Here is a 24,473-nt window from a genome sequence, read left to right on the forward strand (position 1 = left end):
CCCTCAGATCCTTCAAAAATAAACAAAAATATACCTTCCTGAGAGACAACTTCTACTCCTTCCAAATTAACAGTGTAAGTGTAGACCAGATGTGGCTTAAATTCAAAGAAATGGTATAGGTAGCAATCGAGAGATTTATACCAAAGAAATTAACAAACAACGAAGCTGATCCTCCTTGATACACAAAACGGGTCAGAACACTGTTGCAGAAACAACGAAACAAACATGCCAAATTTAAATAGACGCAAAATCCCCAATATTATAGATCTTTTACAGAAGCTCGAAATTTAGGGTAGACTTCAATGCGAGATGCTTATGATAGTTTCCAAAACGAAACTTCGTCTCGAGACCTGTCAGAAAACCCAGAGATTCTGGTCGTATGTGAAGTATGCTAGCGGCAAGACACAAGCAATGCCTTCTTTGCATGATAGTAATGGAGATACTATGAAGACAGTGCTGCCAAAACAGAGTTACTTATCACAGCCTTCCGAAATGCCTTCACAAAAGAAGACGAAGTAAATATTCCAGAATTCGAATCAAGAACAGCTGCCAACATGAGTAATGTAGAATTAAATATCTTGGGAGCAGTGAAGCAACTTAAATGACTTAATAAAAGCGAATCCTCTGGTCGAGACTGTATTCCAATTAGGTTCCTTTCAGAGTATGTTGATGCAATAGCTTCATACTTAACAATTGTGTACAACCGTTCGCTCGACGAAAGATCCGTACCCAAAGACTGGAAAGTTGCACAGGTTACACCAATATTCAAGAAAGGTAGTATGATTAATCTACTAAATTACAGGCCCATATGATTAACTTCGATATGGAGCAGGATTTTGGAACATACATTGTGTTCCAACATTATGAATTACCTCGAAAAAAAAAGGTCTATTGACAAACACTCAACATGGATTTAGAAAACATCGTTCATGTGAAAGACAACTAGCTTTTTTCTCGTATGAAGCGTTGAGTGCTATTGACAGGGATTTCAAACTGATTCTGTATTTCCGGAAGGCGTTTGACACTGTACCACACAAGCGGTTAGTAGCGAAATTGCGTGCTTATGTATAATCGTCTCAGTTGTGACTGGATTCATGATTTCCTGTCAGAGAGGTCAGGATTAATAGTAACTGACGGAAAGTTATTGCGTAAAACAGAAGTGATTTCTGGTGTTCCCCGAGGTAGTGTTATAGGCCCTTTGCTGTTCCTTATCTACATAAACGTTTTGGGAGACAGTCTTAGCAGCCGTCTTAGGTTGTTTGCAGATGACACTGTCGTTTATCGACTAATAAAGTCATCAGAACTAATAAAGTTGCAAAACAATTTAGAAAAGATATCTGTATGGTGCCAAAATTGGCGATTGACCCTAAATAACGAAAAGTGAGAGATCATCCACATGAGTGCTAAAAGGAATCCGTTAAACATCGGTTACACGACAAATCAGTCAAATCTAAAGGCCGTAAATTGAACTAAATACCTAGGAATTACAATTGCGAACAACTTAAATTGGAAGGGACACATGAAAAACGTTGTGGGGAAGGCTAACCAAGGACTGCATTTTATTGGCGGGACACTAAGAAAATGTAACAGATCTACTAAGGAGACTGCCTGCAATACTCTTTTAGAATACTGCTGCACGGTGATCCTTACTAGATAGGACTGATAGAGTACATCGAAAAAGATCAAAGAAGGGCAGCACGTTTTGTATTATTGCGAAATAGGGGAGACAGTGTCACTGAAATGATACAAGACTTGGGCTGGACTTAATTAAAACAAAGGCATTTTTCGTTACGACGGGATCTTCTCACAAAATTTCTTCTCCGAATGCGAAAATATTTTGTTGACACCGACCTACACAGGGAGAAACGATCACCACGATAAAATAAGGGAAATCGGACCTCGTACGGAAAGATATAGGTGTTCGTTCTTTTCGAGCTTTACACGAGATGGGAATAATAGAGAATTGTGAAGGTGGTTCGACGAAGCCTCTGCCAGGCATTTAATTGTGATTTGCGGAGTATCGATGTAGATGTAGAACTGCAAACAATAAAACAGCTTATGTATCTACTGTTATACCTGAACTACACAGCCGTACTTTGGTTTGTGCCTCTTGGCACCGTGTCATATTATTAGTTACGGTAAAAAACAAGGTATGCGGTGTTGAGAATGGGCCAGTCAGTCCGAAACTGTAACCACTGCAACAATAAATTGTATATTCATGCAACTGAGACGAACAAAATAAAATTTTAACAAATTTTCCACTTATCTTTACAGCTTTCCACAACTGCGACTGATGGGAGCACTCGTGGAACTGCATATACAGATATAATCATTGATTTCCTCGTTAAACAAAGAAGCAATCGAAGGCACTGATTTGCGAGAGATGGCAAGTCTAGACCTCGCAGTGTAAAATGTTCTAAATGCGGTTACTATGAGTACAAACACTGTCCGTTGGACACACCACTCCAAGCATAAAAGTGTGACCTAAGTACGACAGAGCGCCGGCGCGATGACTGTGTGACTGGAAGCAGAAGTAGACTCGATCTGAACTTCAGACCGAACTGGCTCGCTTAGTCCCTAGCGGTCGTATCTTATAACCGCTACGCGGCGTCGGTGGCGGCACTCGAACTCCATCGAGGCGTGACTGAAGCCTCGTCGGGGTTGGCGCCGCCGGTGGCGCTGTGTGGACATGAGGTAGTTTATTTCTATCTTATGCAATACGTTTAATGAAGGTAATTTACTTGATTTACCCTATCAAGGTAACCCAGCATCTTTGCGCTGGTCGGCTGCTTCTGCGACATTGTCGATGGTCGACGACACTGCAGCACTGTTGCATTACTTCATTCAGTCCAACAGAGCTCGCTTAATGTTTCAAAATCCGAAACCAATGCCTGATCATGGAAAAAACAGCTATCGATAGCTGTTATTATCAAAACCTGACTGCGCCGCCGGCCGCGGTGGTCTAGCGATTCTAGGCGCTCAGTCCGGAACCGCGCGACTGCTACGGTCGCAGGTTCGAATCCTGCCTCGAGCATGGATGTGTGTGATGTCCTTAGGTTAGTTAGGTTTAAGTAGTTCTAAGTTCTAGGGGACTGATGACCACAGATGTTAAGTCCCATAGTGCTCAGAGCCATTTGAATCTAACTGCGCCAGTATTCCTTAATGGCGTCGTCAGTGTATAAATTAAATTAGGCACAAAGAGCAGCTTGTCGTACCCCCATATTAATGTATTCTGAAATTGAGTCTCCTGCTCTCTTCTTAGCACATATGTGTCTTGTCTTCTGGCGCTCGGTGATTTATCTTTAGCCCATGATGCCCCTCAACTTTTTCATACATACTCCACCAAAGGCCTCGACATACCCTATATTTTTTTAGGAAGATTCTGCCGTCTCACTCCTCAATTATCTGTTTCACAACGGAAACATTATCAACGCAGGATCTACCCTTGCAAAATCCGATCTGTTCTTCTAGCAAGACAAACCAGATGATGGGGCAGAGGCGAGATATGGAAATTCTGGTATAAAGTTTATATCTAGAGGGAAACTTCAAACTAGTTTGTCGTATTATAAATGCAAAAAATTGTGATGAAACTAGAGTAATCACTTGGGTAAACGTTATCTGTGTAAAACGTTGATATGATAGTGCATATGTTTCATTTATTGTCAGGCGTTTGAGTCCACCATTAATTTATTGAAGAAAAAACTACTGTTGATTCTGAAGGATACACAACTTCAAAAATCGGCGCTCTGCTAAAACGTGATGGAGATGACGTGTCTCACACGCGTACGCAATCAGTGGGCGCCATCTAATTTCTGTGTGAATTTCATGAGACTATTCAATTTTTATTAGTAATATAACTCTGATGTAAAAGAGAATCATAAATCCTATCTTAACTTGGGGAGTGCGTGCAAAGACTTCTATGTTGAGGAAAATTATAGTTTAGCATCCCGTCAAAGATGAACTAAAGGTGCTGGAATGCTGAATCACAGCTGTGCAAGATAACAGGTAATCTCTATCAAAGTCCTGAGATTCGGAAAAAATTGTTCATCTTCCGTAAATAGCAGCTAACAAGGCTCTTCCAAGCAGTCACTATCGCCTGTGCACTTAAAGGAATTATGTTTAATATGTTTCAATAAAACTTTTCTAACACTCTAATTGTGACTACTGCCGTTACACGAATATTAGTTTATTATGTGTACGGTCGTTCCTTCTTAGTGGAAATTGCAGATGAGATGGAAGCATTAGATATAGATATTGCTTTGCTGCAGTGCTTATTGCAAAAGCGAATGCTTTACTAGACAATTTGTGCATGCGCCAGGAATGTAACGCTTCATTCTAACTTGTATTAAATTATATTAATCACAGATTGGTCCAGTTGTCTTTTAAGCACATTTTTATAGCTCAGATAATATTTACTATATCAAGCGTAAAGCATATGATTTTTTACCCAATGTGACAATCACAGATTTACTCTCAAAATCAGCAGTTTCAGCTGCGATATACGGCCGTCTTCTGGTCAGTGTTGTAGTTTAAGGAGCTCCGTGACATTGAGGTGCTCGTGTTGTCACACTGGTCGATGTAACCGATAGTGTAAAAGTAAACCAGTTAATATTGTGCTGTTACTATGAGAAAAAAGGATCATATTTAATCAAGCGATTGTTCGACACAATTACGTTGTATTTCACAAAAAGGTTAAATTTGAAACAGTTGCAGTATAGTGGGTTATAATCTATCTGTTGCTCTAACTGTCTTTCAGACTAAAGATGTGAATGGATAACTTTTGCACTGGTGGAATGAATCAGACCATTGTAGAACTGCTTCAGTGGTTTAAGGAAGGTAGTAGACTACCTACTGAGGACCACAATATCGTTACCTTAATCTGTGGAAAAGTTGAGGGAAATGCTAACTTAGCTATAAAGATTCTTCTAAGTGAAAAACATACGAGCTTATCGAGTATCGGACAAGATTTGTGACGGGGTAAAAGACTTCCGTGCAGATTAAACTCAACACATAGCTCTGAACAACACAAAATCTAGATATACAACGTAATCTCAAGAGTACCCCAAAGAAGTGTGACAAGACCATGCCTGTTTATAATGCTATATAAATCATCTAGCCTCTAACGTCAGAAGCTAGATGCTACAGTTGCGCGTAAGAAGGTAGCAAAACCAAGAATAGCTATTTACAGAAAACCTGCAGAAGATTGATGAATAGTGCAGGAACTGGTGGTTGACTCTGAACATAAATAACTATATCATATTACGCATAAATAGGCAAAGAATGCCGCCACTATGTAATTACACTAATGACCACAATTCGCCAGATACAGTAACTTCCGTGAAATACCTAGGAGTAAGCACTCAGACCGGGGAAGGTGGGCTACCAACATAATTATATTTGCGCTTTATTTTTGGAACAGTATATAAATGACGTAGTAAATTTTAGGATTACTGGTCGTATTGGTGCAATTGGTAGGGAGAGAAATGTCAATGAATGTGTGAGAGAGAGACCGGTAACCGACGACTTTTCTTTCTGTATTGTTTGTTTGTCTTTCCACATAACTAGAACCCCACATCGTACAGTGTTAGGGAATTGTGCACTTTATTTCCTTACTAAATATATTTTTTTATAAGTAATAAAAGAAGTCGCGTAACTTCTGTGCTTTTACGTAATAACATTCTGCATCATCTGAGTACACCCGGCGACACATACTTTTCAATTGTGTCCTCTGCTCAGTCTCTCTCAGCGCCCTTCAAAGTCTCTGTGCGCTGTACGCCGCCCATCCTTCAGTGCAACGGGTCAAGGCAAACTGTCACTTGCTCACTCTTAGTGGAGCCACTGTGAAGTTTATGTGGGTTCCTGGTCATTTCGGTCTGTCAGGGAACGAAGCTCCTGCCGAGGCGCCGAGCGAGGTGGCGCAGTGGTTAGCACACTGGACGCGCATTCGGGAGGACGACGGTTCAATCCCGTCTCCGGCCATCCTGATTTAGGTTTTCCGTGCTTTCCCTAAATAGTTTCAGGCAAATGCCGGGATGGTTCCTTTGAAAGGGCACGGCCGATTTCCTTCCCAATCCTTCCCTAACCCGAGCTTGCGCTCCGTCTCTAATGACCTCGTTGTCGACGGGACGTTAAACACTAACCACCACCACCATCCTGCCAAGGCTGCAGTCCTCGTATATCAGCCCATTAGCTCCTATATTCCCTCAGATGATCTCTGTCAGGAGATGGTGTCCCTCTGGCATCGCCATTGGTCCTCCCTTCATGGGAGTAAGTTCAGGAATATTAAGCCTCTCTCGGCCCTCCCGCCGGCCGGAGGTCACTTTAATTAGGTTACGTATTGGGCACTGCCATTTTAGCCATCGTCATTTGATAAGCGACGCTCCCCCACCACTTTGTACACATTGCGCCGAAGTCTGAACTGCCCCCCATTTCCTGACGGAGTGTCAGTGCAGCCGTTTCTCCACGTCCCTGTTTTTAGCTGTCTTTTCTTATGTCAATTGGAACTGACGTTTAGTCGTTTGTTGACTACTCTCTATCTTCGTGTTCTGTAGTTCTGACGTGGGCGCGTGTGACCCCAGTTGTTTGCCCCCAAAAACAAAACAAAACAAAACATTCTGTATAATGATCAAAGGTAAGAGTTCATCTACATCTACATCTACATGACTACTCTGCAATTCACATTTAAGTGCTTGGCAGAGGGTTCATCGAACCACAATCATACTATTTCTCTACTATTCCACTCCCGAACAGCGAGCGGGAAAAACGAACACCTAAACCTTTCTGTTCGAGCTCTGATTTCTCTTATTTTATTTTGATGATCATTCCTACCTATGTAGGTTGGGCTCAACAAAATATTTTCGCATTCGGAAGAGAAAGTTGGTGACTGAAATTTCGTAAAAAGGTCTCGCCGCGACGAAAAACGTCTATGCTGTAATGACTTCCATCCCAACTCGTGTATCATATCTGCCACACTCTCTCCCCTATAACGCGATAATACAAAACGAGCTGCCCTTTTTTGCACCCTTTCGATGTCCTCCGTCAATCCCACCTGGTAAGGATCCCACACCGCGCAGCAATATTCTAACAGAGGACGAACGAGTGTAGTGTAAGCTGTCTCTTTAGTGGACTTGTTGCATCTTCTAAGTGTCCTGCCAACGAAACGCAACCTTTGGCTCGCCTTCCCGACAATATTATCTATGTGGTCCTTCCAACTGAAGTTGTTCGTAATTTTAACACCCAAGTACCTAGTTGAATTGACAGCCTTGAGAATTGTACTATTTATCGAGTAATCGAATTCCAAAGGATTTCTTTTGGAACTCATGTGGATCATCTCACACTTTTCGTTATTTAGCGTCAACTGCCACCTGACACACCATGCAGCAATCTTTTCTAAATCGCTTTGCAGCTGATACTGGTCTTCGGATGACCTTACTAGACGGTAAATTACAGCATCATCTGCGAACAGTCTAAGAGAACTGCTCAGATTGTCACCCAGGTCATTTATATAGCTCAGGAACAGTAGAGGTCCCAGGACGCTTCCCTGGGGAACACCTGATATCACTTCAGTTTTACTCGATGATTTGCCGTCTATTACTACGAACTGCGACCTTCCTGACAGGAAATCACGAATCCAGTCGCACAACTGAGACGATACCCCATAGCTCCGCAGCTTGATTAGAAGTCGCTTGTGAGGAACGGTGTCAAAAGCTTTCCGGAAATCTAGAAATACGGAATCAACTTGAGATCCCCTGTCGATAGCGGCCATTACTTCGTGCGAATAAAGAGCTAGCTGCGTTGCACAAGAGCGATGTTTTCTGAAGCCATGCTGATTACGTGTCAATAGATCGTTCCCTTCGAGGTGATTCATAATGTTTGAATACAGTATATGCTCCAAAACCCTACTGCAAACCGACGTCAATGATATAGGTCTGTAGTTAAATGGATTACTCCTACTACCCTTCTTGAACACTGGTGCGACCTGCGCAATTTTCCAATCTGTAGGTACTGATCTATCGGTGAGCGAGCGGTTGTATATGAGTGCTAAGTAGGGAGCTATAGTATCAGCGTAATCTGAAAGGAACCTAATCGGTATACAATCTGGACCTGAAGACTTGCCCGTATCAAGCGATTTGAGTTGCTTCGCAACCCCTAAGGTATCTACTTCTAAGAAACTCATGGTGGCAGATGTTCGTGTTTCAAATTCTGGAATATTCCATTCGTCTTCCCTGGTGAAGGAATTTCGGAAAACTGCGTTCAATAACTCCGCTTTAGCGGCACAGTCGTCGATAACAGTACCATCGGCACTGCGCAGCGAAGGTATTGACTGCGTCTTGCCGCTTGTGTACTTTGCATACGACCAGAATTTCTTCGGATTTTCTACCAAATTTCGAGACAATGTTTCGTTGTGGAACCTATTAAAGGCATCTCGCATCGAAGTACGTGCCAAATTTCGCGCGTCTGTAAATTTTAGCCCATCTTCGGGATTTCGCGTTCTTCTGAACTTCGCGTGCTTTTTCCGTTGCCTCTGCAACAGCGTTCAGACCTTTTTTGTGTACCACGGGGGATCCGTTCCATCTCTTACCAATTTATGAGGTATGAATATCTCAATTGCTGTTGCTACTATATCTTTGAATTTGAGCCACATGTCGTCTACATTCGCATAGTCAGTTCGGAAGGAATGGAAATTGTCTTTTAGGAAGGCTTCTAGTGGCACTTTATCCGCTTTTTTAAATAAAATTATTTTGCGTTTGTTTCTGATGGATTTGGAAGAAATGGTATTGAGCCTAGCTACAATGACCTTGTGATCACTAATCCCTGTATCAGTCATGATGCTCTCTATCAGCTCTGGATTGTTTGTTCCCTGCTATTGATAAGTGTGAAAGTTGTATATGAATAACAAAATGGTTCAAATGGCTCTGAGCACTATGGGACTTAACTGCTGTGGTCATCAGTCCCCTAGAATTCAGAACTACTTAAAACTAACTAACCTAAGGACATCACACACATCCATGCCCGAGTCAGGATTCGAACCTGCGACCGTGGCGGTCATGCGGTACCAGACTGTAGCGCCTAGAACCGCACGGCCTCTCCGGCCGGCTATGAATAACAGAAATATGTTTTATATAAACTCGATTAAAGTGATGTTTGTTATATTTTAGTTTTGCAATTTTTTAAATCTGACTTTTTTTTAGAAAATAACTTTTTTTGTGCTGAACGATAAATCTGCTTTTTTTCTTATTTTGACTTCAACATCCCTTTGTTTCACGTTACAAATCATAAACTTTCGAATGTAACCAGAATTAAACATCGACAATTTCAATTTTGCAACAGATACTGTTTATTTTTATGTAATAGACACTAACAGTGAGATAACTGCGTAGCAAAGAAAGGTTCTGTAGGTTACGCGGCGCTTTATACATCCTCATTCGGTTTTTAGACGGTTCACCCAGATCGCAGTGAGGCACTGAACTGATCAGCTAGTGAACCTAGTGAGATACTGATCAGACAAGGAAACAAAGCGATGGGGATGAGGTAACGCCCGATAGGTATACAACACAACTAATGTACGGGTAACGCGGTTACGACCTTAACAGACCAAAGCTATTAGAAGACTGCCGTAATTTACTGTAGTTTTGCAACTCCACACAACAGAAATAGTAGAAAACGCAGATGCCAGGGTGATATTCGTAAGAAGAATCTTCAGAAAATGTAACTCATCCACAAAAGAAGTGGCCTAGAAAACACTTGCTCTTCGGTTCTTGAATATTGCTCATGACTTTGTTAGCATTATCGTACATACAAACGCATTTCTTTGCCTTCAGGTGCGACACAGTATGTCCTGCGTTCGATTCCCAGTACCTAAACCGTTCCTCTGACGACGTAAGGTCGGGTACAGAGGGGTGGGGGAGGGAGGGTACAGAAGGAAAACACATTACTTGCTCCCACATACTCTGTACGTCTAGTGAAATGACCACAGCGAGAAAACACGAGAAATTTCAGCTAAAACGAAGATTCACCGACATCATTCTTCTCACGCGCCATTCGCAAATGGAACTGGGCTTCACGAGGCCACTTGAGAGACAGAATATACAGGGTGTTACAAAAAGGTACGGCCAAACTTTCAGGAAACATTCCTCACACACAAAGAAAGAAAATATGTTATGTGGACATGTGTCCGGAAACGCTTACTTTCCATGTTAGAGCTCATTTTATTACTTCTCTTCAAATTACGTTAATCATGGAATGGAAACACACAGCAACAGAACGTACCAGCGTGACTTCAAACACTTTGTCACAGGAAATGGTCAAAATGTCATCCGTTAGCGAGGATACATGCATCCACCCTCCGTCGCATGAAATCCCTGATGCGCTGATGCAGCCCTGGAGAATGGCGTATTGTATCACAGCCGTCCACAATATGAGCACGAAGAGTCTCTACATTTGGTACCGGGGTTGCGTAGACAAGAGCTTTCAAATGCCCCCATAAATGAAAGTCAAGAGTTGAGGTCAGGAGCGCTGGGGGGGGGGGGGGGGGGGGGGGGTCGTCACCGAATCTGTTGTTGAGGAGCGTACGAACACTTCGACGGAAATGTGCAGGAGCTCCATCGTGCATGGAACACACGTTGTGTCGCACTTGTAAAGGCACATGCTCTAGCTAGACAGGTAGAGTATTCCGTATGAAATCATGGCGGTGAATCGAGGAAGTACAGTACACACTGACGAAACTAAAATGAACTCTAACATGGAAATTAAGCGTTTCCGGACACATGTCCACATAACATCTTTTCTTTATTTGTGTGTGAGGAATGTTTCCTGAAAGTTTGGCCGTACATTTTTGTAACACTCTGTATAAGCTGACGCCTAAGTATCCTCAAATTGCAAAGTTTGCACTGGACCGTGATCTACATGACATTCGTTTATTTGTTTGGTACAGCTCCTCAGGCTTTCGCTGCGATTAAAAAGTATGTCTAGAAATTTAAGTGACTCATTTGTATCCCACGCACTCTTGAAGAGGTACATTATCTGATTACCAAGCTGTACCGAGATAATATTGACCAAATATACGTCTATGGTGGGTTTTATCAGTGGCTATTTCATCATGCGATCACGAGTGATTGCTGCCTTTGATACGTATCTCATGGCTCGGCTCTCCTGAACCCCAATAACATTACTCTGATAGGACAGATGTTATTAATGTGAAGCAACCTCCAAGAAGCTGTACGTCCTCACCAACCCCATTTTCTTCTCCTCTAGTTAATTCTATTGTTAAAAGTGATTATAAATTTTAATGAATATGTAGTAGAAATTAAAAGATACTGATGGGCCGGGAATCGAAACCCTATTTTCCTCATATTGCGAGTAGTTGCCCTAACGATAAAGCTACCTGAGCAGCCCACCAAGCGTTAAGTCACACTGATGTTTACACCTACGATTTCCAAACAGTACCACCAGAAGTTGAGGCTTGGAATACGGTGGAATAACACCGCTGGGGGAATAGTCGATGGAGGCAAATGGCATATCATGCCACAAGTGATTTATACAGTCAGTTCGATGGGACAGCAGAATTCAAGGCAGCATGCTGAATTTTGAGTGCTAGCCAGGCGGGGACATATCCACAAGATAGTTAATGAGGTTTCTGCTGGATTTTGCGATTTTCTTGTATACAAGGTGTTTCAGGACAAGTACGAAATATTTTAGGAGGCGGTAGTATAGTATGTTTGGAATAAAATGTTTCATTTAACATGCGTCATATTTTCGTTGCTTACACAGTTACAGCTAGTTACAAAGATGAGTTTTCATTCCGCGTGTTGGGTTTAATTTATAGAGTGTCATTTTTGTTAAGTTCAAGTTGTGAGGATAGCCAAAATCGCGTTCAAAAGTATTTTATATCGATCGGTTTCGACAGATAACGACTGTCATCTTCAAATCTTCAAAAACTTTTTTGTTGTACGTCGTGTTTTATTATGCGCTCAATTCTCATGCCATGTTAACGATTTAATGAAAAGTGTATTGGAAATTCCACACAGGTTTGTTAAAAATAAAATTACAAACAAGTTTGTCAAAAGTAAAAATACACACAGCTATGTATTTAAAGTGAGAAAATTCCAAATTTGCTTCACTCGTCATGTAAATGTAAACATTGGCACAAATGTGCGCTTTTATTATGTATTGTGAATTTTAACAACTGACAAGTATCAAAGGAGTGCTACATATGTAGATATGCCAAGTTCCACAAAGTGCATTTTAGCTGTGTATATTTTTACTTGTGACAAACTTGTTTGTAATTACATTTTTAACAAGCCTGTAAGGCATGTACAATATACTCTACACTAAAATGTTAACGTGGCATGAGTAACGAACGCACGATGGACCACACTGTATAAGATCTGAAGAAGTTTGAAGATATGAAGATGACAGTCTTACCTGTCGAAGTAGGTCAATCAAAAAATTTTTGAACGCCATCTTGGCCGTAAAAAATTTCTTTTAAAGTACTTACAGATCATTCCTTCTAGTTTCTCATTATGAGGAACTTCAATATACGTTTATGCTTAGGTTAAGCTGCGATTGTCCACATAGAAAAGTTACATTCCAACTGTAGTTATGCGTTCTTGGTCAGATCTACTGTATCGTTTAAGCATGCCGCACGTATGTACAAATGCTTAGAATGTCGAGGTGGTATTTACGTACTGGTTTTATATCGGAAACACTGATGCTGCTACTGCATGTAGAGGATACGATAGACAGTTTTCTAAACGTACATTCAAGAATGTTTAGTCTCGTTATCACTAAACTGCGCGAGACTGGTGCAGCATCCAACAGCCGTAGTTCTTCTGAACGTTCAAATTAACACAGTGTGGATGAAGTAGAAGACATTATTCAGCTGTTAGAACGTAATCTTCAACAAGCACATGCAAAATTGCTACATGTATTGGTATTCCAAATACAATATTAAGTACATTAGCCATGTACGGCCTCACTGACAATGGATGCAACGCCTTCGAGAAGGAGATGAAGGCAGACGATTAGAATTCTGTTGTTGGCTAACTGCAAATCAGAGTAATCGGGTTAATACCGTTTACTGAGTAAACCACTTTCACTCGTGACGGTATCAAGAACACTCGTAACTCGCATCGGTGGTCCGACGAAAACCTGTCTGCCTTTGTGGAGACACCTTCAAGAACGTTGCTCTTTAAATGTGTGGTGTGTTATGATAGACAATCAGTTGACAGCCCTTGCTGTGTCACCACCATAATTTTACAGGGCCCTGTTTTGTAGACTTCAATGAAAACGAGCTTCCAGCATTATTCGAGTAGATTCAAAAGGCTACAAGGAACGTTACGTTCTTATAGCATGACGGGGGCCCCTGCCATTCTAATCGTCAGGTTACTTTCCATCTGAACCGAAGATTCTCCGGAAGATGCCTCTCTGCAGCTGGTTGACATTTATCTTTCTTACGCGAAGCAGTTCATCCCTATTACAGGAGGATTAACACCATCTTTTCACAAATGTGATTAAATGTTACGTCGAAATGTGTAGGCACTGATCTATGTCAATTAATTCCACTCTCCGTGATTTGACATACAACTGTTTTCTTATTTTCGCATTAAAAAGGTTAATCGTGGCCTCAGGAGCTACGTCAGTGACGACCGAGGTCTTCGGACCTTGTCCCCTTTAGATTGTTTCCTGTGGGGATATTTCAAAAGGTAAGCCTAAAAAAAAAATTAAAAAAATAAACAAAAAGGGTGAACTGATCGTTCTGATTATGAATAGCGTGCCTCATAAAGTGAAGCCAAGACAACCTCACAATAGTTAGACGTGATGTTGTCAAGAGAATGAAAAGTGCTTTGATATCGGAGATGTAATTAATTACTCTGTTTTGAACTTAATTATTTGCCTTTGCTTAATACTTCCTGTGAGTATTAGTTTGTTACAGTCTTAACAGTTGTATCTCTGAAACCAGTAAAACTTGGACACATGTTATATGGAATGTTTTCTTCGAATGCTACCACTTCCTAAACTACATGCTGTTACACCTGACACAGCTTATATGTATATTGTGTCGACTTGGGAAGAAACAAATTTGTCAATGTGAAACTGTAATAAATATGGTACGGTAATGGAAAGACGTACTACACGCAACCTACTGAAGGCAGCAAGGGAACAGGTCATGTAATCCGACAGCCGCTAAAATGATTTTTCTTTTTTAAATTGTTGATGTACAACACTGGAGCGTGGGAGTGCGTGCCGCGTACAGAGGCCCGTACCTTGTCACCGGTAACGGTGCATTCCGCGCGCGTCGTGTTTGGGTAAGGGTGCAGTTGCGGTCGGCTCTGGGCAGTGGGAACGGGGTAATCGAACCCAGGACCGGCAGCAACAAGGCCCCACCTACAAGGCCGTGTCCAGTTTCCTTACGCCGGCTTCCAGTTTCCCGCAGATGCCGGCCGCTGCACCTTAGCTGGTTCTCGGAAGCCTCACAGCCTGAATTATGGATGAGGAATCGCCTTGAGAGAACTCCATTCCCTTTTCTGCCGCGAGCCGCAGAAAGATGCGTTCCGGAAAACACGTTTGCGCAGAAGACATATCGGCTGGGCAATTAAAGGTCCTACCTCTGTTGCAACTTGCTTTTGATTGCAGTTACCTACCGCTATCCATTTACGAATGGGATATAGTATTAGACAGCGGAGAGCGAGAGAGAGAGAGAGAGAGAGAGAGAGAGAGAGAGAGAGAGAGAGAGAGAGAGAGAGAGAGAGAGAGAGAGGGAGAGAGAGCGAGGGGGGGGGGGGGGGTCAGTATCCCAGAGTCGACGAAGCGTGCAGACAGCAGCTTTACTACCATAAAGATGTACAGTGGATAAGCAAAGTAATATGACTAGGTCTTGGAGGTTATATTTCAATGTATTATACTCTTTGTTCTGCGACTGAATACAAAAGACCGCTGAAACGTGTGATCTGTCTCCCAAACAGGGCAACTCGTTGGTGCGCGGTTAGCGGGAGCGTCTGTGACGAAATCGGTGCTGAACTGTTTCTTGTTTCACGACCGATAGTATCCACGTTATTAAAACATCGACGGAGAGACTGTGGGTGAAAGCCAAAGTTAACTAACAGAGACCGACGGGCATGAAAGGGATTGTGGCCGGACACCATAAAACTAACGCGGTGAAAGTGGCTGTAGAACTCAACACTGACACGAGTAGTACTGTGTCGACAAAACATGTCGGCTGGAGGTTGACAAGGCTACAATTCGTGGAAGGGCTGCAATTGCAAAACCTTAATAACGGAAACAAACTGCGAAAGAATTGGTGCCATGATCATAAAATCTAGACAGCTGACGACTGGAAGAATGTGGTACGTTTGGATGAATCATCGTTCGTGGTATTCAGTATTCAGCGGACTTGAACCTGCGTCCTCAGGAATGAGAGTCCAGTGTGCTAATCATTGCGCCACTCCGTGCGGTCCTGAATTGCCTTACGTTATTCAGGAAAAGATGGAAAACCTAAATTTAGGTGGCTAGACAGTGAGTTGTCCTCCCGAAAGCGATTTAATGCCGTAATCACTGCGCAACCTCTCTCCGTAAGCGTCACTTCATTCAGTTGTTCGTAAGCATGTTTTGTTGTAGAGTGCCGTAAAACTAAGCTCGTTCGCAGACTTGAGCCACGTCCACAGTGAATAAAACGGACACAGAAAGGTCCCCAGCTTGTGCAGCTAACGTTCATTGTAAGCAAGAAATCTTGGGGTCCTTGTCTCAGGATTACACTGCAGTTCCCACGGACGTGCGGCGGGAGGCTGGCTGGATGGCTTGGTGTTTGCAAACAGGCGGGCTCTTGTCGCGTAGCGTGTGCAGGAGGAAGTGGGGAGCGTTATCAGCTCGGCGTACGGCGCCAACACCGCAACACGGCCGCAGTTCTCGTCTTGCCTCGGTGTGCCTCGCACGGCGCATACCGTCTTCCGTAAACAGCCGGCTTCTTCTTCCTCCATCCATATTTCTTGTCCATCGTATCTATCCTGCTCTATTTGACCTTACTCATAGTTCTTAAATTCATATTTTCCGTCAATTTCTCTGATACATTTCTGTGACATTCGTGGTGCCTGTGCCAAACTTGCACCCAACCACTGTTCAAACAACTGCTGCCCTCCCTCAGCGTTATGAAGCATTCCGTTCCTTTCTTCCTGTGGCCCTGGCCTGCCTTTAATTAGGACGTTTTGAAGTTCTGCGGCGAGCCGGAATAAGTTGGCGTGGACGCACCTGCTGCGGATGTGAGCGCAGCTGCTGCGGAAGTCTGCGGTGAGTACTGGTCGCTGTTGCGTTCTGACGACAGCTGCGGAAATCAGAAATTCTGTCAGTTGCTGCCAACGTGAAATAAGTGTGCGGACAATTCAAAAGACACTGGTAAAGTTTCACGCAAATGTCTTAAACTGAAACACCAAACATTTAAGAACTTGTAGTCCTAGAGATGAAAATGTAAATGTTGAATAAGGCATTGGTGGCTGGGATGTTCTTTAGTAGCTAAGCCACCTACAACGCAAATGCTTTCTCTACAAGCGTTATTGTTTAGAGTAGCCGACGTATGAGAGTGGAAGTGGAGCCAGATGTGTTGGAGGTGGTGATGGTGGTGGGAGGGTGAAACCTCGTGCCAGTACATAGCTTTCCGTTCACGAATGGCACCAAATGTGCCGCCAAATTTGTCCCCATCCAACTAACGGATCACCATAAAGTGGCACATGCCTTCGCTCAATCGGATAAGTTGGAAACTATTTACTCACTCTTCCGCACCTGCTATGACGACTTGATGCTGGCATGTGAAAATTTCTACATAAAGTACGCTTTTCCTACCACAGAATGTGAACGAAAGAAATTCAACTCCAAGAAACTAACATGACAAGGCCAATAGCTATAGGGAAGGACGAAACTGCGACATTCATTGCAGATGAGAGCACAAAAACTGAAAAGTCTTGCAATTAATGACACAAACGTTTAATAGCAGGACATTTTCTATTTGTTCATGTCGGATGATGAATCTCGTCTTTCTCTGCCGGTATTTGCCTTGTCATGTTAAGATTCTTCGGGCCCATTTCTTCTTGTTTCTGTAAAGAAAGAAGTGTTTCACTTGGCAATGTGGCAATCAACCTAAGGTCGATTTGAAATGCTGTGCTATTTACTGGAAATGCTAAGCCCTTGCCATAATCGGTAATTACAACGGCGGTAAGTTCTGAGAGTTCTGAATGTTATTTGCAGTAATTTGAATCGAAGGATAAAGAAATAGGTAGTACTCACTACCCAGTCTAATAAATAGTACTTTCAAGCAGTTCTGGCAGTGAGCTAGACTAGCTTCCGTTCACCCCTCTTTTATACGTTGGCGCTGAAACTAATTTCAGTACTGAGTGTGGATTCTGGTACGGGATGTGAAACTGTCGCCTTCAAAATTGGACACCAGTTCTCTACTGTTGCATCTCCATCGATACAACTGTAAATGTTCAGTGCTTCTGTGTCACTGGAAGGAGACCCAACAGCGCCAATCATCGCGTTTTTATACTTGCATGCTTGAAATAAAGCCATTTATTCAGTGCTTCTCTCGCTTGGGCGTCATTCGATGGTTAAATTAAGTCCATGTAAGCGAAACACCGTGGCTGCTCAAACATAGACACAAAATTACATATAAACTGTTGTTGTTGAAGTCTTTGGTCGGAAGGCTTGGTTGTCGCAGCTCTCTACGATACTGTAACGTACACAAGTCTCTTCATCCCCACGCAACTACTGTAACGTAGGTCAGTTTGAATTTGCTTACTGTATTCAAACCTTGTCCTCAATCCACAATTCACTCCCCCCCCCCTCCTCCCTCCCTTCCCGCCCCACAAACACACTACCTTCCATTAACAGATTGATGTCTCAGGATACTACAAACTTCTTTTATAATCCAATTCGCTTCAGTATCTGCCCATTACTTTTCCGACCTACTCTTCCAATCTTCGACATTCTTCCGTAGCAGAGTAACAAATCTAGCTTTTCTTGCTATTGCCAGCTTTCATTCTGTGATTTCTCTACTGAGCCAATATCAGTTACTTTCCTAGCCAAAAAGGAAATTAAGGTACCACTTTTAGTGCCTGATATCTTACAAGAAGAGCAACAACTGATGTAATTCGACTAAATTCCATTACAGTTGTTTGACGTTCAGCTTGTAATATCTTTTCAAGACACTAACCATTTCGTTCAACTGTTTTTTCAAGTTCTTTGTCGCCTCTGACATAGTGTTATCGACAGACGCCACAGTTTTTATTTCCTGTCCCTGACCTTCTTTGTTCATTGTACAGAGACACTACAAAATTTGGTATAGGCTATAACCATGCCTTGCTCCCTTCTCAACTGTTGCTTCTTCTTCATGTCGTAAGGCTCTGAAAACCGCAGTTTGGTTTCTGTACAAGTTGTAAATAACTTTCACTCCCTGCATTTAATCTCTCCTGGCGTCAAAATTTTAAAGGGTCTATTCCATGTCTTATTGTAAAAAAGCTTTCTCTAAATCTACAAATGGTATAAACGTAGATTTGCCCTGCCTTGCTTCAAGCCGACTTAAAAGAGAAATCGTTGGGTAGGTATTTTCTCGCGTGCCATTTCTCCGAAACCCAAACTGACCTTCCTCGATGACAGTTTCTACAAGTTCCTCGATCCTTTTGTAAATAATTCGTTGCAGTGTTTTGGAGCCATGACTCATTAAATTAGTGGCTGTGAAACTAAAGTAAAGCAGTCGTAAATCCGAAGATTGTATTGAACATCACAGTGCTTTACTAGGCACGATCCTGTTAAAGGTGGTATGCCGTTGAATACTTCCGACAGACTTAACCAGTCTGTTATAGGAACATCTCGGCATTTTTGATACCAATGTGAAAGAAGTGTTAATGACAGATAAAAATCTTACGATTGTCTCTTTTTAGGACCCTTTTTCCGCATTTGCAGACATAAAAGTTGTATGGTTAATTGCTGTCTTTTGCAACCGTAATAAAAGTCTTAACAGATGGCGTATCGAATTCGAGACCTTTGATCTGTAGTCTGGCATTTTATCATTGAGTCACGCTAGAGAAACTTTTTCTGTAAATTCAGAATCGTTCTCGATAGACGTATTTTTTTATGCTACCTCCATAAGGAATCTTTTAGTTGTTAATAAATTACAGCCTTTAGCGCGACCGGTGTGCTGTATTGGTTTGAAAAACGTTGCGTGCGTAAACATCCCGTGTGCGTGTGGAATCTGTAGCCATGCGCGGGTCCAGGTCTCGGGCGATACGTGAGCTCGGTTGCCGTACCGTGAGAGAGGGGAGATACCGTATCGCTGGCTAGCCAACGCGAGACACGTAATTACGAAGCGCCCGGTAATGTATCTGCGAAATCTCCGATATCGGCGCTTCCTCCCTCCCAACTGCACTGTTAGAACAAGCGAATCATTTATTGACGTCCTTCTCGTCAACCTCTGTGTAATGCGGATGCATTTCGTTTATGAAGTGACAAGTCTGTAACTTCTGTTACTTTGGGAGACATGGGAGAGGGGGACTGTGATGTGACTTGACAGCGTACGGAAATTAAAAACAGAAGACATACGATTAAGTTGTATCACCGAATTTGACATAGTTTCATTGTGCGCACTTGCCGTACGATCAAGTCTCTTCAAGCCAATTCGTTAGTGAGGGAATATGTTGTTTTTATGTTCGCTCTAATACTGACGTTAACAATAATTTCATTAGAAATTAGTATGGTTTTCGCTTCAGTATAATTATTTGATATTAAATCACGTGCAGGTTCCCACATCAGACATTACAAAATGGCTTCCTAATAATTACGCGTTCAGTTTATGTCCTTCAAGTGTAATTTTCGCCCTAGTTGCTTATTAAGTTATTTCGCTCTAATCACACTTTTATAGAGTTTTATGATCACTTTATACATTAAATATAAAGTTATCGGCCTTGTAAATATATCGAAATACATACATACTCAGAAATATCATTGAGGTAGACAAGGTTTTCCTGATGCTTACTTTCATTCGAATGTAGTTGCCGGTGAACTGTCTTGTATACACTGTATTATTGTAGTAGCATTTCAAGAAACACAATCTTATTTGTCATTAAAGTCTCAGTTATATACATTCTTTAGTTTCTTTGTTGTGAGAGGTTCCTTCAATTGGATTCCAAGTATTCACTAAATAACATCTTATGTTCCGAAAGGTTTTGGCTTTGTGCCTATTTTATTGTTCTGTTTTGTTGTCTTTAAATCCCCTATGTGTAGATGAAAATTAATTAAAAAATCCTTATATGGTATAATTTTTAGACCGATTATAGTATTAAAACCACCACCTCCACCCCCAGAGAGCACACGAATTGCCTCTAATGCCCATGATGATGGTTATCGTGCAAAGAAAACCCGCGAAATTGTTTTAACAGGCAGGCTTTGTAGCCAGTCAGCCTCAGAAGCAGAGCAGAATGCAGACATTTTCCTGCTAATAGCACTTCTATGGAAATGAGTTCCAGACCTGGACATCTCTTAAGTCTGTTTGCAACAGGTAAAGGAAAACACCTACTTTCGTTTGAATGTTACTAGTCCTTGAGCCAGCATCGTAGACTCCGACTACAAGCCACTGTTTTGTAAATCGCATCACGAGGGAGAGCATTCAGGCATACAGAACGATTCATTTTACACGTTAAGTGTCAGATGCAATCATTTCTGACAACAGCAAATTATTACTAGCGCTAGGCTAATGAAACTGATAGTTATGGAAATTACTCCCAGATTGCTTTACGCACCGTATGTATGTTAGCAGGAAAACAACCACTTTGGTAAACAAATACTGCTCCTCCTCGTACAGCAGTGAGCTGTTTTCATTTACTACTTTAAACAAAGCATTTACGTTAGCTTCAAACACACCACTAACAGCTGTCCATATACCGGTAAAGTAAAAAAAAAAAAAAAAATCACGAATTAGGCCTTAGGTATGTCCTGACTAGCCAGCTGTTCCCTACAAAACAGTACGCCGAGCGATCCATGACCGTGGGAAATGTAATCAGCATATAGCCAATCACTCCAGTCGTTATTGCCAGTAGATGAATCCTGGCGATGCCGCTGCTTCTTTATTCAAGCAGCTCCTCATTTGGCCTCACAAGGTCTGAGTAAACCACGTACCGGACCTATCCGCCCCAGGAAAAATCTGAGGAGATACAGGGAACAGAACCCGAATGCAGTGACGCTAACCATTCGTCTACAGAGGCGCTCTATGTAACACAAATGTTAGAGGTATATGGACCTTTTATTCCTCAGTCAAACTTTCCTGACCATCTGTGCAGTGATCAATGAGGTTCTTTTCTCGGTTTTAAATATTTTTGTTTCTCTTGTTAGACTTTTGCACCAGAATGCAAAACGCCATTCTGAACCGTAGAGAGGACACACAATCAATATAGAAATTATTCTTGCTTCTGTTATAGTAGCCGTGAATTCCTGAGCTCAGCTTAAATTCACTCTTCTTATTAACTACACGGAACATTAGGGAGTACTATACACTGAGCAGCCAGCACATTATGACCACCAACCTAACAGCCGGTATGTCCAACTTCGGCACGGATAACAGCGGCCATTCGTCGAGGCATGGAAGTAACGAGGCCTTGGTTGGTAGGTCGCTGTAGGGAGTTGACACCATATATGTACACACACGTCACCAAATTCCCGTTGTGTGTTCGATCGGGTTCAGATCTGGAGTAGAATAGGGGGGGGGGGGGGGGGTCGGCAACACATTAATTGAAAATCGCCGCTGTGTTCCTCGAAATACTCCAGCACACTCCTGGCCTTGTGACATGATGCATTATCTTGTTGCAAGAATGCCACTGTTGTGGCATACGTGGTCTGCAACGTATGTACGATACTCCTTGGCCGTCATGGTGCCTTGCACGAGCTCCACTGGGCCCATGGATGCCCGGAATGCTCCCCAAGTGTAATGAGAACCACCGCCAGCTTGTCTCCGCCCCACAGTAGAGGTGTCAAGCAGCTGTCCCCCGGAAGACGACAGATTCACGCCCAACCACCGGCATGATGAAGAAAATATAGGAATTCATCAGGCCATGCAACGCTCTATCGCTGCGCCAACGTCCAGTACCGATGGTAACTTGCCCATTTCAGTCGTAGTTGCCGATGGCATGGTGTTAACATTGGCACACGCGTGGGTCGTCGGATGCGGAGGCCCGTCGTTTGGAGTGTTCGGTGCACTGTGTGTTCAGACACTTTTCTACTTAGCCTCGCATTAATGTCTGATGTTCCTTCCGCCACAGTTTTCCGTCTGTCCTGTTTTGCCAGTCTGCCCAGCCTACGACGTCCGACACCTGTAATGAGCGGTGACCGCCAAACCCCACGACTCTGGACGTGGTTTCACCTTGGTTTCGCCACGTGTTGAACACATCCATCGCAGCATTCCTAGACCAGCCGACAAGTCGCGCAGTCTCCGAAATGCTCGTGCCCAGCCTCCGGGCCATCACAATCTGCCCTCAGTCAAACTAAGATAGATTCCACGCCTTCTCTATACTACACAGCAACACGCTCACTGATATTTCATGCACCAAGCGTGTGTCTGACTAGCAGTCATTCCTCGCCATAGGCAGTAATCAGTACAAATTCTCAGCCCGTTTCATCCCCTGATAGGGCGCGTGACAAAACTGTTTTTCATGTATCTGCACAAAAATTTAGACTGAATTTTGCATAATTGTAAAGTGCCTGAAAACGGAGCCATTTGGTTCTGAACTTGACGGCATGTAAATTTGACGTTCGTAAATACAGTTCGTGAAAAAATAAAATAGAAAAGAAGGGAAGCAAATATGTTTCACAACCGCGAATGCACAGTTTGCACAACGACAGAGTTCTTCCCAAAGGGTGATAAATGTGTCTTCAGTGACTGTAGCAACAGCTGCTTCAATCCGGTTTCGCAATTCAGGGAGGTCTGCTGGTAGCAGAGGCACGTACATACGATCCCTGATGAAGCCCCCAAAGGAAAAATTCGCACGGCGTTAGGTCGGGTGAACGTGGAGGCCATGCAAAGCAAGCCCTGTCAATCGGTACCCTGCAGCCTGTCCAGCTCCCGGCTGTAGACTTGATGTGTGCCGTGTGACAAATGATGCTCGCATTGAACATTTATAAGGTTCTTGGTAAAACTATTTGAGTTGCTCTTTCATTTGACATATCATTTATAACTAAGTTTAATGCAATAAATATTATAAAGCGTTAAAACACCGATATTCATTTACAAACACCCTGTATTTCGCAAACTGAAGCTGAAATGATGTTATTGAGCAGATCTGATTGAGAATTGGTTAAATACAGCTAGAATAATCAGTATTAATGTGGTCAGCAAAGTAAATTTGTTAACGGCCAGAGCTGGTACATCACTTAGGTCTGATTAGCGGTTGATACGTCATGACACGCTGAGTAAAGTTTGTTTTATATTATTATTGATGTTGTACGATTAACCAAGGGCTTTGAGCCTTACTTACCAAAAAGATGACATAAAGTAGTAATGAATGCTAAGGAAAGATACATAATTCTAATAATTGTAAATAAAACACGAATGGTGTCCCAAAATTAAATTTTTGGTGGTCTCCTATTCGTTGTTTATGGGAGTTACCTCCATCACAAAAAAAAAAACAAAAAAAAAAAACAGGCAGAGTTTGACTTCTTGCAGGTGTCATAAGGATTCTGACTAATGTTAGAGGCTGCATAACAAGAACCGTTGTTGTCTTTCAAAGACTAATGGATGCTCTGCAAACTGGCTCTCGATTTCATAACAACACAGTTTATTCCATTATGTTCAGTTGACGACAACATAACAATGCTAAACATGAAGACGGTTCAGTGCGTTTCTTCACTTAGAGAAATAGTGTTATCACGCACACATAGCAGAGAGAGAGAGAGAGAGAGAGAGAGAGAGAGAGAGAGAGAGAGAGAGATTCAAATACGAGTATTCCACCATTACCGTGTGTCCCATTTCTGAGGCATCATATTAGTTCATTCTTACGCCATTGCTTCGAGAAACGTCTTCGCATTTGTCAACGATAACACAACTTTGAATACTCTAAAATGCTTATTTACCTTGAAAAACTATTTTAGACTTAAAATGGCATCGTCAAACAATAGTTTTTACGTGTAGTACGCTCGAAGAAGCCAGATCTTCGCTGTAAACTTTCTTTTCTCCACTTCGTCGTAGTCATTTTATTATTGCTACTATTATTATTATCCCTCCCTCTTTTTACACTGCTAGAGTCCACTGTCCTGGGCGTTGGCGATGATTACAAACAGTGCTCTCAAATCTTCAATATCACTGTAGAACTGTTTGATGTTTTCTGGTGCTAGTCTAGTCAAAAACATACCTGGGGGATGATATTCATTCAACTACTGATTAACGTTAAATTTTGCCTTTGAAAACGCCTAAAGCTTTGTATTAATCATAATTTTCATTGCGCAACACG

General features: G+C 42.3%; 1 protein-coding gene across 3 annotated transcripts in view; it reads left to right on the top strand.

Moving 5' to 3' along the window:
- LOC126355180 (tripartite motif-containing protein 2-like) overlaps window positions 1-24,473 on the top strand; it is a 427,732-nt gene that overhangs the window by 206,514 nt on the left and 196,745 nt on the right. The window contains exon 1 of one of the 3 annotated variants that reach the window (XM_050005395.1): window positions 15,914-16,281. The exons of the other annotated variants lie outside the window; for them this stretch is intronic. The gene's annotated coding sequence lies outside the window, so the exon portion shown is untranslated. Of the gene's footprint in view, window positions 1-15,913; window positions 16,282-24,473 lie in introns of those variants that run through there. 3 annotated transcript variants of the gene reach the window in all.

This window comes from Schistocerca gregaria, chromosome 3 (genome assembly GCF_023897955.1).
Source record: "Schistocerca gregaria isolate iqSchGreg1 chromosome 3, iqSchGreg1.2, whole genome shotgun sequence".
In the NCBI taxonomy this organism is placed as follows: Eukaryota; Metazoa; Arthropoda; class Insecta; order Orthoptera; family Acrididae; genus Schistocerca; species Schistocerca gregaria.